Here is a 14,581-nt window from a genome sequence, read left to right as displayed (position 1 = left end):
TCTGGAAGTGGCATTTATTCACAGACCCACCAGCTGGGCTGGCCCCAGCGACTGAGTTGCTCTTTGCAGCCGAAAGCAGACTCCTCTCAGGACACAGCTAAAATTCATTCTGACTGGATGGAGAAGACAAAGAAGGCCAAAAAGAAGGGAAATGACAGGATTCTGCAGCCATATCTGTGATTAGGGAGCCATGGGACTAAGTGTCTGTTAGTCTTGTCTGTAGTTCTGGTCACTGGGGTCAGGAAAGCTTGGCTTCCAACAAAGCTCTACTATTAATGGCTGTGCAGTAAGGAGGATGGCATTTGACCTCCCTAGCCTCAGTTTCCTCATCTGTAAATGGAGATGGTGGTACATCCCCCAAGGGCGTGTTTTGAGGACCACATGGTGATGCTGAAAGGCCCAGGGCCAACACAGGGTCAGCAGCTGCGTGATGTTGTTTGTATTCCCTTCTCCCTCTCCCCCACACGGGCCACCACACTCCTCAAAAAATAAGGTGCTTGCAAACCAGGGGTTTAGGAGCCCTTATATAGCAGTGCACCACACACTTCATGTGTGCCTGATGAGGTTTCAGCAAATCTAATTTTGAAATCCTGTTTTAAATATACTTAGGGAAATACAGAAATGTACTCCAGAGCAGGTTGCTTTATAGAGACAATAATAATTTTCTGAATCATTTTAATTTAGGCTTTTTATAGATCATATTTTCATGAAATGAGATAACCCCCTCACCCCCACGGCTCCCTAGGGGGGCAATAGCAATGATCAGACAGCGTTTGCCTCCTCGAGATGCTCACACTCACTGTGTTTCTCCTAAAGGCAAGCTCATTTAGTGCAGTTGCCGGGGTCTCGCTCCCCTTTTCCCTGGGATGAGGGGTCGGCCTGGGTCCTTAGCTGGCTAAGACTTGAACTCGCAGGTTAAGGTTGAAGAGTCATGATGGGTCTGTGTCAAAGAACTAGCATCGGGGAAAGGACTGTCCCCCAGGGGGCTGCCTAAGGCCACCTTGGTGAGGCTGGTCCTTACCTTGCCCCAGAGATCCTATGCCAAGTAAATCCATGTGAATCATTAAAATCGTGCCTGGCACACAGAAAATGAGACGTGTCCACCATCATTACTAATGCTATTATTATTGCGGTACTTGTTGCAAGACTCTCTGGGATTTGTCTCTTGAAAGCGGTCTTCCATCCTACAGAATGGAGGGATGGATTTTAGGACCAGTAGCTGTACGGCCAATGGAGGAGCAATATGACAACCTCAGGATTGATTCCACCAATCATCTCAGACCCTCTGTGTGCTCCTTATTCTCCCTAAATAGCTAGACCAGCTGAGCTCTGGCTGGGTCATTTCGATTTACCTGGGCCATTGCTGTCTCCCGAATCCTGTGGAAGCGATGAACACCTCATTGGTATTCATCCGATGGGCTGATGGAAATGGAATGTAGCCAGACTGCTAAGTCCACACTGTCCTGCATTGAGGCCTCAGAAATCTGATTCTGAGAATGTACATCTTGCATTACAATCTAGATTGCCAGAGGAAAGTTTTGGACAGAATAACCCAGACTGAGGTCTGGGTACATTAAAGCCTGGGTGAGATGAGGCAGAAAGAGCCCAGAATATTACAAGTCTGAGTCTTGGCTGGGGAGGTGTGGAAGATTCGAGGTGCCAGACGGCTGGCTTCCCTCCAAGTGTTTACCACCCTGGTGCCCCGGGGCTGTGGGCAGGGCTTGTGCTTATTTGCCCCTCCCTCCTTCCTCTCCCTTTCTTCCCCCCCCCCCTCGTGTTTTCCCTAGGCTGAAGAAACTCAGGAACCTATGGACCCAGAGGGAAGGTAATGGGGCAAATGAGACCAAGGAATCAGATTTTGCCATGGGTTTACAGTGGCTGATCCCTCTGACAGTGAAATGTAAGGGCTGGCCTTGGACTTTGAATCCCGGTGTTTACCCTCCTCTGCCTGGGTGTGGACCTTCTTCCAGAGAAGCTCTGGTCTCCAGGAGAGAAGATTGCATGAGGCCTGGGCTTGTATCTCTAGGAAACAGGAAGACTGCGGCCGCCGTGGATTCACAGGGAGCCAGTGATGACAAGGCTGCCGTTTCCTCCCTGCGCGGCCCCCCCAACCCCCCTACTCCTCATCCTGTGGTACCCAGGCTGCCTGCACTATGTGGATCCCACAGGCCATGGGCCTTCTTAGAGACCTCTGAGGCATGCGGCTGGGGGTCTCTTTAGTGGGCACGTCTCAGAGTTCACCTCTTGGAGGAGAAAGCATATACCCTGGGACCAACTGCAGCTCCTCACTGATGTGCCTGCTACTCAGGCAATAATTGTTGCTCAGTCTGGAACTGCTTTCTCTTCTTCCTAAAGCCTAATGTCCCATCGAGTCCTGAGCCGAGGCTAGCCTCTGGAACCCAAGAATATGTGCTTTTATAAACCCAAAATACTGCAGGCTCTGCCCGAAGGAAGTATTTCCGCAATTCCTCCCTTCCCCAGACAACTGTGTATCAAACTGGAGGAATTATTTTGATAAGGTGGATGGCCGGGGTCCCGGGACTGTCGTTGCTCTGCTTCCTGTTGCCTACGGACAGGGAGGTACCAGAGGCCAGGAGGGCAGTGAACAGCAGATACAGCACAGGTTGTGTGTCGGGCGGGTGGGGTTAGCGGGGGGCTGGCATTGTGTGTGCACACCTGCAGAGCCCCCACTTCCTTCCCGTGTACCCCAACCCACCTTTCCCGGGGCACAGCAAAGGAGGGCCTTTCATCCATGGGTCTCACAGTCACCGAAGGCCTCAAATTTGCATTTTTGAAAATTTTATCCCCATAGATATGCTAATAGGACTGGAAGAAGGAAATTATCATTGGCTTTAAACTTCTGCCAAATTTTGGTACCATGCCCATGGATTTTAAAAATAAATCCTGCTATTACATTATGAATAGAATGATTACATTGCCTTGTGTATGTTTTAAATTTTACATGTGTTACAAGCCTTAATTTAATAAATGTAAATTTCTAAAATGTATCACAATTTTTGGAACCCTATTGAGACATCTCTTTGTTTAAACATACCTGGACCGAGGCCTCTCTTGACCTCTCCTCTGGGTGGACTGTGGGAAAATCTGTTCTCTTTCTGCATGTCATTTCAACTTCAGAAAATCTAAAGAACTAAACCCTGTTTCATTACAGTGGCTGACCTACTGAAAGAGACCTTTTGGCTGGGCGTGTGCAGTTCAGCCTCTTTCTCATGCCATTAGAAAATGCACTGCCCTGTCTTCCCCCATCCCCTCCCCCAGTAAGGTTGTCTCACATACTGCAGCCTGCCCAGCTCTGGCTGATAATTCTCAAGTCCTTTACTCTTAGACGATGGTGCTCAACCCTAGCTGCACACTGAAATCAAGGGAGGGGTTTTTAAAAAACTGATGCCTGGGTCCCACCCCCAGAGATTCTGATTTACTTGTCATGGGGTGTGATCTGGGCATTGGGAAAGCCCAGATTAAAAGCTCCCTGGGTGGTCTTAATATGCAGCAAAGTTTGAGAAACAGTGCACTAAGACAGTGGTTTTAGAACATCTGCATTAGAACTACCCTACAATCCAGCAATTGCACTATTAGGTATTTACCCAAAGGATACAAAAATACTGATTCAAAGGGGCACGTGTACCCCGATGTTTGTAGCAGCATTATCAACAATAGCCAATTATGGAGAGAGCTCAAAGGTCCATCAACTGGTGAATGGATAAAGAAGATGTAGTATATATATATACAATGGAATATTACTCAGGCATCAAAAGAATGAAATCTTGCCATTTGCAATGATGTGGATGGAGCTAGAGTGTATTATGCTAAGCAAAATAAGTCAGAGAAAGACAAATACCATGATTTCACTCATGTGGGATTTAAGAAACAAAACAGATGGAACATGGGGAAAAAGAGGCAAACCAGAAAACAGATTCTTAACTATGGAGAGCAAACTGAGGGTGGCTGGAGGGGAGGTGGGTGGGGGTGGGCTAAATGGCTGATGGGCATTAAGAAGAGCATTTGTTGGGATGAGCACTGGGTGTTATATGTAAGCAATGAATCACAAAATTCTATACCTGAAACTAATATTACACTGTATGTTAACTGGAATTTAAATAAAAACTTGAGAAAAGGAAAAAAAGAAAACATTAGCATGTATCGGAATAACATTTGGGGCTTACTAAAAATCAGATTGCTGGGCCCATCCCCACAGTTTCTGAATCAGAATTTCTGAATGGTGCCTGATAATTGCATTTCTAACAAGTTCAAGTTCCCAGGTGATGCAGTGCTGCTGGTCCAGGGACCACGTGTTGAGACTACTGTCCTAAATGAAAGAAGCCAGGGAGCTGGGCCGGAGAGGGAAATATGAGCGAATGCACAAGATCCAGCTACTTCTTATTCTCAAACTCTGCAGTTGGCTTCAGAGGCCAGGACGCTTCTAAATTCCAGAGTATGGGTCACTATAGATGGGGCTGTACAGAAAGTCCAAGTGGGATTAAGTTGAGTCCAGGCAGCTGGGACCCCCCCAGTGTTTGGGTAAGGCGTGGGTCTGAAAGAGAGTCTGTGGGTCTGGATGGGCTCTGATCAGAAATGTGTCACATGTGTAATTTCCTATTTTCTAGTCATATTAAAAAAAATAGAGGGGCACCAGGGTGGCTCAGTCAGTTAAGTGGCTGCCTTCGGCTCAGGTCATGATCTCAGGGTCCTGGGATCAAGCCCTGCATCAGACTCCCAGCTCAGCGGGGAGTCTGCTTCTCCCTCTCCCTCTGCCTGCAGCTTCCCCTGCTTATGCTCTCTCTCTCTCTCCCTCTCTCCCTCATTCTCTGTCAAATAAATAAATAAAATAAAATAAAAACCTAGAAAGAAACCGTGAGAGTAACTTTAACAATATGTATATGGAATCTAATTATCCAAAATCTTACCATTTTAACATGTCATCAACATTAAAAATTATTTATGCAAGAGTTTGCAGTCTTTTTTTTTTTTCTGCTAAGCCTTGGAATCCGGTTTTATACCTAGAGCATATCTCTGTTCGGACTAGCCACCTTTTTCAGGGGCCGCATGCACGCAGCACAGGTCTCGATACACCACGTGCTGGGGCCGTGCGCTCCTGAGGAAGGGCTGATGCACACGGGTCCCCACTTCCCTCAGCAGCAGGCAGCCCTTCCTTCCTGCCCTTCCTAGAGCCCCTGGAATCTCTTCTCAGGGTCCGAGAGTCTTTCCCATGTTCTGCACCAGCAGTGCTGCTGGAGAGCACAAAAGGTCGAGTGGCCAAATCAAGTCTGCAGGTCTGAGGACAGGATCCGAGAGGTTCTAAGATATAAGCAGAGCCTGGCTCTTTGGGGGAGAGGATGAGGCTTCTGTTGGAGAGAAAATGGGTGTTGAAATTGATTGAGGAAGAGAGTGAAGAGAAAGCTGTGTTTGAACAGAGCAGTAGAACCAGGATGGGGTTTTCTTTTGAATGTGGCAAGCAGGAACGAGCTGATATTTCTAGCGCTTACCGAAGTTTTTCACAGCACTGTGTCATCCATCCCTGCACTCTCCCGGTGGCATGCTGCCCTCTCTCCAATTGAAGTCATTAAACACTCAAGTATTGAGCTCCTACTGCATGTGCAAGCCTACTGGTGAGGCAGTCTATTGTAATTATTGGGGTCATATGTTTTAGAAAGTCAGGCCTGAGTTCAAATTCCCATTTTTGCGATATGATCTTAGGCAAGTTATTTAATCTCTACGCCACCGTTTCTTCATTTGCAAAATGGGGATAATACCACCTATACCACAGAAATCTGGTGAGGTCGGTGCCTGGCGTGCAGGCACTCAGTGAATGGTTAGCGGCTGGGACTAAGTGAGGTGAGCCAGGTGCCGAGGGTGCAACATTTAAGGAGGCACTTGCGCTCGGGGTCGTGCGGGTGGCACCGTGTGTGCTCTCCCCGCCATCCCCATTGTTGCTGTTGTACGATTACACTGTGGGGGGTGCCTTACACACCAGGCTGCATAAAGCCCAGTCCCTTCTCTCAAGGAGTGTCGGGTCCATGAGGGGAAAGAAGACGTATATGCACAGACCAGTCGGAGATGAGCTCGATGTCGTGATTGCCTTGAGGGAGGAAGGAGAAATCACTTCCACCAGAGGGATTCAGAGAGTGTGTCCCGGAAGGATGGATGAGGTATCGGGAGGCAGAGACCGAGGGGGAGGACAGTGGGGAGAGAGAATGGTTTGGTCAAAGCCACAGCGGTGAAGAACTGTGCTCAGGGAGCAGGGAATGGTTGTGATAGGAGTGCATGGAGGCAGTTAAAAGGGAAGGGTAAGAGGCTGGTTGCAGGGCTTGAAATACCAGGCTAAGGGGTTTGGATTGTACTTGGTAAAAAATGGAAAGCCACAGACCGCATTCCAGGAAGGAGTAACCAGAGTCTGCGGGTCTGGATGGGCTCTGATCAGAAATGTGTCAGACTTGATTGGCATTGCCCTGTCAAAACTGAACGCAAGCTCTTGTGCTTTGAGACACATGTAACTTGTAAATCATAGTATCCGTCAGCACCCCTTTCCAACCCCACTCCCCCAAAGTAACCATGGTGACCAATGTGGTATGTATCCTTCCAGACTTTCCTCTGTTCATAGACAATATAGAGATGGAAAACAATTGTAACCAAAATGGGATCATATCATATTTACTGTTCTGCTATTTACCTTTTTTATTGTAGAAAACATACATCACATAGAATTTTACCATTTTCACCACTTTTAAGTGTATGGTTGAGCAGCATTAAGTACCTTCACATTGTTGGGCAACTGTCACCACCATCCATCTCCAGAACTCTTTTTTATCTTCCCAAACTGAAAAGCTGTACTCATTAAACACTGTGCCCCTATTCTCCCCTACCCCACCCCACCTCTAGTAGCCACCGAATCTACTTTCCATTTTTGTGAATCTGATCACCTCAGATAAATGGAATCATACAGGATTTGTCCTTTTGTGACTGGCTTATTTCACTTAGCGTGCTGTCTTCAAGGTTCATCTATGTTATAGGATATGTCAGAATTTCCTTCCTTTTAAAGGCTGAATAATATCCCAGCTGAATAATATCCCACTGAACAATATTCCTTACTTTTATATATAATATATATATATACATATATATATATTTTGTTTGTCCATTCATCCATTGATAGCCACTTGGGTTGCTTCCACCTTTTGGTGTACTATTAAATAATACATTGTGGACATTTCTCCATGTAAGTCCTTACAGAGCCACTTCGTTCTTCTTAATGGCTGCCTAATCCTCCATCACGTGGAAGTGACCAGTCTAGAATCACACAGCTAGCTGGTGATGTAGTGGGGATTTGAATCCAGTCCTTTTTGACTCCGAAAGCTGAGGGCTTTTCACCACTTCAGGAGACATGAGGGATGCGTACATTTTGAGCCACCACATGGACAGCCTAGCTTTAGGCTGGTATAAAATAATATGATAAAACCTGACTGGGTCCTGAGAAGATTCTGATAAATGAAGTGAAGAGAGTGGGTGGAGGTCAGGCCTAGCCCTGATTTAGAAGCCCCCACTCTGTCCTCCCACAATACAGTTATCACCAGTTCTCTGTCAAAGCCGACCTGGGCCTCTCTCAGGGTAGCTCTGGAATGCAATAGTCCTCCCTTATCCACCCAGGGGATACGTTCCAGGCCCCCCAGTGGATGGCTGAAACTGTGGAGAGTACTATCTAAGCATCAGAACTGTATACTATGTTTTTTCTATACATGCATACCTGTGATAAAGCTTAATTTATTAATTATGCACAGTAAGAGAGTAATCATAAAATAGAACAATTACAATATACTCTAATAATGAATATGGTCTCTCTCTCTCTCAAAAGATCTTATTGTACCAAACTCACTCTTGTGATGATGTGAGATGGTAAAATGCCTACACGATGAGATGAGTGAGGTGAACAAGGTAGGCCTTGTGACATAGCGTTAGGCTACTATTGACCTTCAGCGACAGGAGAAAGTCTCACTGTTGACCTTCAGAAGGAGGACCATCTGCTCCTGGACCACGGCCGACCACAGATCGCTGCTGACCATGGGTAACTAAAACCTCAGAAAGCAAAACCATGGAGAAGGGGGCATTACTGTAGTAATGAATAGTAGCATCTTGGGGCCAGAAGGGACCTTAGAGTTCATCTGACCCAAATGTTTGTTTCAGGAGAGGAGGAAACTGGCTCCCCCACACGTGAGCTTCCCCTGCCTCTGCCTTGAGGATGTGGCTGCCAGGCAAGCCATGTGGTAAGAGGCTCCACGCTGTTTCCCATCCCAGTTTTATTGTCTCAGTCACCGTGTGTTGATGCTGGAAACTCATTTTCCCAAGTGCATTATTTTTCTTGTTTATTTCTCTTGTACACATGTGTTCTTCCAGAATCCTGCCTGGCTTTATTAAAAGATATTTATGTTTTCTGATCACTTCTGCTTCCTTCTGTTCCTTCCAGGAATAGAAAATCAATTGGAGTGTCATGAAGAGGATATTCCCTGAAGAAGATTGCTGGTGACAGTGGATTTGTCACCCACCTTACTTTCTTTTACTGAACAATTGGAATTTCCTCCACAGTGAGTGAGACCCGGTGTTATTACAGTGTCTGAATTCAGGCAGGCCTTTTATGGACGAGCCAAGTTTTCATTCCATTGTCTCGCTGTCATTGGCTCATCTGATCTCCACACTGGTTAATTTGTTTCAAATCCCTTCATATTGATCTAATAAAATTGGCTTGTTTAATTCATGTCGGGAAATTCTGAGAATGTTTCATTTGGACTCTGATGAGGGGTCTTTTAGTGTCCTGTCGGAGACCTCCCTTGGGAGAGAGGTTGTCCTCCCTGCAGTCTCTTGAATTTCACAGAGCCAATGCTGAAATGGTGATGAGAGTCTCCCTGCTGCCAAGTCTGGATGCTTTTATGACAAACACTTTTGCCTGTGAATGGTGCAGTTTTTAAGGTCCTATCACCAAAGGCACATTAGACTGCTGTCTTTTCCACCTCTGGAGGTTGTCTGAGCTGGTTCTAGGCATCAAAACCCAGCCTGGCATGGTGGGGCCTGCCCCTGCCCCATCCCCGCCGGCCGGGGCCAGGACAGAGCCACAGCCACGTCACCAGGCCTAGTCCTAGGCTGCTTGGTTTATAAATGCCTTCTTCTTATCTGTTGGCTATGGTCCCCCAGGAGGTGGGGGGAGCAAAACTCCCAAAGTCGAATGTTTTCTGTCACAAAAAGAAATGGATGGGCAGATACCAGCGGCCTTGGAGGGGGGGAGGGAATGAGCTAAGAGCCAACCCCATCCTGGATGCAGGACCGATTCATGGCACTCGGTTGGATGCCTGTCTGGGTACGGTTACTCACTGGATAGAATTAAAATTCTAATAGCTACGTTCCCAATCAGCAACCAATGGGATGCAGGGAGCTTGTTTATTTAACACGATCAGACCATATCCAACTAAGCTCTACTTGCATATCTCCCCTAAGATAGCTTTCGTAAAATTGTGTAAACATGCTCTTAGAATCTTCTTAGACATCCCTCAAAGCCCCCTGGCCATGCACGGCCTGTCCTCAAGCCCAGGCTGTCCAGGCAGTGGCTGAGGCACCCCCTCGGTGAGAGGCTTCTCCTACATCTCCACCAGGCAAGGCAAAGAGCTGCGGCCAAAAGTGAGGTGCCCACGCACCTCAGCAGCCTCCCTGTGAGGCAGGGCCCTGGGAGCCACTGTGCGGGCTGCTGCGTCTGGCCCCTTCATTTGTCTTCATTAATGTTGTTTATAGCTGAGGCCTTTGTCACATACGTGATTAGTGAGATTCGATTCTCCTGAAGGTGTAAACCCTGAGCTCTAGCGCCAGGCTCTGAGCCCGCAGCAGCCTGGACAGCAGCTTTTCTGCTGTTGCAGGGCTCTCATATGCCTTCAGCCCCTGGGGTTGGGGCCATGCTGGAGGAGCCAGGTCTCAAATGTCAGGAACTGGTTCTTGGAGTGATTAGGGTCAGAAATAGGCTGCCTTGGTCCTTGGCCCCAGGGACTCGTCTCTGCCCGCCATTCACCTCAGTGAGTAGGGCCTTATCCATTCCTCCCCACCAGCTCTACGTTCACCGGGTCCTCTCAGTGTTACCCCCTCAACGTCTCTTCCCTCAATCCCTTCCTCTTTCCTCCTCCAGGGTCCTGTCCTCATCTTAGGCCACCATCACCTCATGGCTGGATCCTGCGACAGCCTCTTAGTCATGGTCCCTACCTCCAGTCTTGCTCCCCTCAAATCCACCCCACATGCTGCTGGTATCCTCATCTTTCTGAAATGCGTATCAGTTTGGGCCACTCTCCTTCTCTGGGAAAAGGCCAGATTGCTTCAGCGGGTCTGTAAGGCCTTCAGGACTGGGTCCCCAGAACCCTTCCAGGCTCTAGCTTCATCGCTATGCTCATTCCCTTACCCCTGCCCCCACCTTTCTCTCCATTTTTCAGGCTATGCTTTGTCACAGGGTTCCAGAACAATTCTACCTAGTGCCTAATATCTTAGGGCTTTTAGAAAAAGCAATTTCTTAGTTTTTAACTCACTCTGCTATTTCTCAGATTAAGACAGGAGAACATGGGGAGCTGGACCAAGTGAAATGTCCTAGTCACTACTTTGCTATTTATAGTCTTCTCTAGGGACTGAAGTCTCTTCTCCGAGCTGTCATGCTCACACCACTTTAGGTGCAAGGAAGAGAACAGTCAAGTTACTAGAGTGAAAGGGGGGCAGTTTATTAAAGGCTATGCATGAAGGAACCCAGAGAAATCTGGCTTCAGGGAAAGCAGAAACGAAACAGCTAGAGGGCCCAGCCCGTCTTTCTGTGTCTGTCTCTCTCGTCAGCTTGCCTCTCTCTATTCTTCTTACTTTCTCTTGACCAGCTTCCTCTGCTTTCTCATCCTATACACAACCCCAAAGGGCAGCCACATGCTAGGGTCTACATGAGCTCCCAGCTTAACACCCATGACCCACTACAGCCTCCTGTTGTCCGAGAACTGCTTTGATTGTCCTGTGTCATCTCCCTGAGGCAGGCTGCAGCAGTCCTACGTCCTGGCCAACTTTAAGACTGGTTGTCCTTGGCTCAGAACTCCTTGCATTTTTCCCCATAGCTTTGACCCAAAGTGGGGGTTACAAGGGGGTTCCACCTTCTCTATCAGGGGCTGGGAGTCGAGGCAGCTTATCAATGGGGGGCTGTATTAGTTATTACATGAACTGTGTTAGTAACAAAGAATTTGTTATGTAACAAATTAACAAAGGAGGCTGTATTAGTAACAAAGTACCACAAACTGGGTGGCTTAAACAACAGAAATGTATTGTCTCACAGTTCTGGAGGCTACAAGTCTGAAATCAAGGTGTTGATAGGGTTGGGTCCTTTTTTTTTTTAATTTAAAAATTTTTTAAAATTTGAATATAATTGACACAGTGTTATATTAGTTTCAGGTATACAACATAGTGATTAGACAAGCTTATACATTATACTATGTTCACAAGTGTAGCTGCCATCTGTCCCCATACATCCCTATTACAATATCATTGACTATAGGGGCGCCTGGGTGTCTCGGCCAGTGGGCGTCTGACTCTTGATTTTGACTCAGGTCATGATCTTGGGGTCGTGGGATTGAGCCCCACCTCAGGATCCACACTGGCGGGGAGTCTGCTTGAGATTCTCTCTCTCTCCCTCTCCTGCCCCTCCCCTCAGTGCGCGCGCTCTCTCTCTCTCTCTTTCAAATAAATATTTTTTAAAAACCCAGTATCATTGGCTATATTCCTTCCACTGTGCCCTTTATTGCCATGACTTATTCATTCCATAACCACAAGCCTATATATCCCACTCCCTTTCACCCATTTTGCCCAAAACCGCACCCTCCTTCCCTCTGGCAACCATCAAGTTTGTCCCCTGTATTTATAGGTCTGATTCTGGTTTGTTGTTAGCTTATTCATTTGTTTCGTTGTTTTTTATTCCACTTATGAGTGAAATCATATGACATTTGTCTTTCTCAAACTGACTTATTTCACTTTGCATCATATCCTCTAGATTCTTCTGTGTTGTCCTAAATGGCATGATCTCATCCTTTTTATGTGTAATATTCCATGGTGTATATACACATCCTCCTTATCTATCCATCTATCAATGGACACTTAGGTTGCTTCCATAGCTTGGCTATTATAAATAAGGGTGCAATAAACATTGCATAAACATTGAGGTGCAATTTTTTTCAGTTAGCATTTTCACATTCTTTGGGTAAATACCCAATATTGGAATTATTAGATTATATAGTATTCCTATTTTTAATTTTTTGAAGAACCTCCATACTGTTTTCCACAGTTAATGCACCAAATTACCTTCTCATCAACAGCGTATGAGGGTTCCTTTTTCTCCACCTTATTGTTAACACTTGTTATTTCTTGTCCTTTCTTTTAACCATTCTAACAGGTCAGGTGTAATGTGATATTTCATTGTGGTTTTGATTTGCGTTTCCCTGATGATGAGTGATGTTGGGCACCTTTTCATATGTCTGTTAGCTGTCTGTGTGTCTTCTCCGGAAAAATGTCTGTTCAGGTCCTCTGCCCATTTTTTAAATCCTCTTGTTTGGGTTTTTTGTTTTGTTTTGTTTTGTTTTGGTGTTGAGTTGTGTAAGTTCTTTATATATTTTGGATATTAACCCCTTATTGGGTATATCAATTTGCAACTATCTTCTCCCATTCCGTAGATTGCCTTTTTGTTTTGTTGATGTTTTCTTTTGCTGTGAAAAAGCTTTTTATTTTGATGCAATCTCAGTAGTTTGTTTTTGCTTTTGTTTCCCTTGCCTTAGAAGACATATCTAGAAGGATGTTGCTACGACCAGTGTCAGAGAAATTTCTGCCTGTACTCTTTTCTGGGAATTTTATGGTCACGTCTCACATTTAGTTCTTTAATCCATTTTGAGTTTATTTTTGTGTATGGTGTTAAATGGTGGCCCAATTTGATTCTTTGGCATGCAGCTGTCCAGTTTCCCCAGCACCATTTATTGAAAAGACTGTCTTTTCCCCATTGTACATTCTTGCCTCCTTTGTCACAGATTAATTGACCAGACAATTGTGGGTTTATTTCTGGGCTCTCTATTCTGTTCATTGATCTATGTGTCTATTTTTATGTCAGGACCATATGTTTTGATTACTACAGCTTTGTAGTGTATCTTGAAATCTGGAATTGTGATACCTCCAGCTTTGTTCTTCTTCCTCAAAATTGCTTTGGCTATTCAGGGTCATTTGTATTTCCATACAAATTTTAGTATTATTCTCATTTTGTAAAAAAAAAAAATGCTTATTTTGATAGGGATTGCATTGAATCTGTAGATTGCTTTGGGTAATATGGACATTTTAATAATATTAATTCTTCCAATCCATGACCATAGAATAACTTTCCATTTGTTTGTGTCATCTTCAATTTCTTCCACCAATGCTGTGAAGTTTCCAAACTTTGGTTTAGTTTATGGGTTGGTTCCTTCTGAGGGCTAGGAGGGAAGGATCTGTTCTATGCCCTTACAAAGGCTGTTTTGTTGTTATGTTTCAACCCAAAGCAGATGCTAAGGGCAGGGCCAATAGCCATCTCTGTAGTTCCTCTCTTAGGTCTCCTCAGGAGCTCCCTGGTTAGCCTGCTTTGCTCGTCCTTCAGATACAACTAGATACTAGAGAGAGACATTAGGTTCAAATTGAGGTCCCCCACCACAGACAGAAAGCAACTTGTAAACTCCAAGTAAACATATTCTACAGGTAACAATGCTCCATTATACCCTTTCCAGGAATATAGCCTTTCAGTATTGTGAGACCTTTAGGGAAGGATTATTTATAACATGGATAGGTCCGTAGCTCTGATAGCAACTATTAATGTGGTCAGTACTAATTACAAGAGTAATGAGGTTACTATATGGCACATGTGTGGTGCATTAGAATTGTCAAAGGATTTTCACATACATTATTTTGTTTCTGCCTCACAACAACTATGTGAAGTAGGAAAAGCAGATTTTATTTCATTTTCTTTTTGAGGAATAATTGACATATAACATTATGTTAGTTTCAAATGTACAACATAGTGATTCATTATTTTGATTATATTGTAAAATGACCACCATGATAAGTCTTTTTTTTTTTTTTTACTCATTCCTGGTTCTGTGTTTTTGGGGGGGTTTTGTTTGTTTGTTTTAAAGATTTTATTTATTTATTTGACAGAGAGAGACACAGCGAGAGCAGGAACACAAGCGGGGGCAGGGAGAGGGAGAAGCAGGCTTCCCACCGAGCAGGGAGCCCGATGCGGGGCTCGATCCCAGGACTCTGGGATCATGACCTGAGTTGAAGGCAGATGCCCAACGACTGAGCCACCCAGGTGCCCCCACCATGATAAGTCTAAACATCTGTCACTCTAGTTACAAATTTTTTTCCTTATGATGAGAACCTTTGCAATCTACTTTCTTAGCAACTTACAAACATGCAGTACAGTATTATTAACTGTAGTCACTATGCTGTGCATTGGTTACACTCCTATGACTTACTTATAACTGGAATTTTGTACCTTTTGACCTTCCTT

The 14,581-nt window shown here is 45.3% G+C and overlaps 1 protein-coding gene across 2 annotated transcripts in view; it reads left to right on the top strand.

The window, feature by feature from the left end:
• NUBPL (nucleotide binding protein like) overlaps nucleotides 1-8,741 on the top strand; it is a 279,513-nt gene extending 270,772 nt beyond the window's left edge. For both annotated transcript variants that reach the window (XM_027571567.2, XM_027571565.2), the window contains 3 exons: nucleotides 7,868-8,077; nucleotides 8,197-8,276; nucleotides 8,477-8,741. The gene's annotated coding sequence lies outside the window, so the exon portion shown is untranslated. The remainder of the gene's footprint in view (nucleotides 1-7,867; nucleotides 8,078-8,196; nucleotides 8,277-8,476) is intronic.
• Nucleotides 8,742-14,581: the final 5,840 nt, after the last annotated feature.

Source organism: Zalophus californianus, chromosome 6 (genome assembly GCF_009762305.2).
Source record: "Zalophus californianus isolate mZalCal1 chromosome 6, mZalCal1.pri.v2, whole genome shotgun sequence".
Taxonomy (NCBI): Eukaryota; Metazoa; Chordata; class Mammalia; order Carnivora; family Otariidae; genus Zalophus; species Zalophus californianus.
The sequence above is the reverse complement of the archived record's forward strand: the minus strand, read 5'-3'. Positions and strand labels throughout refer to the sequence as shown.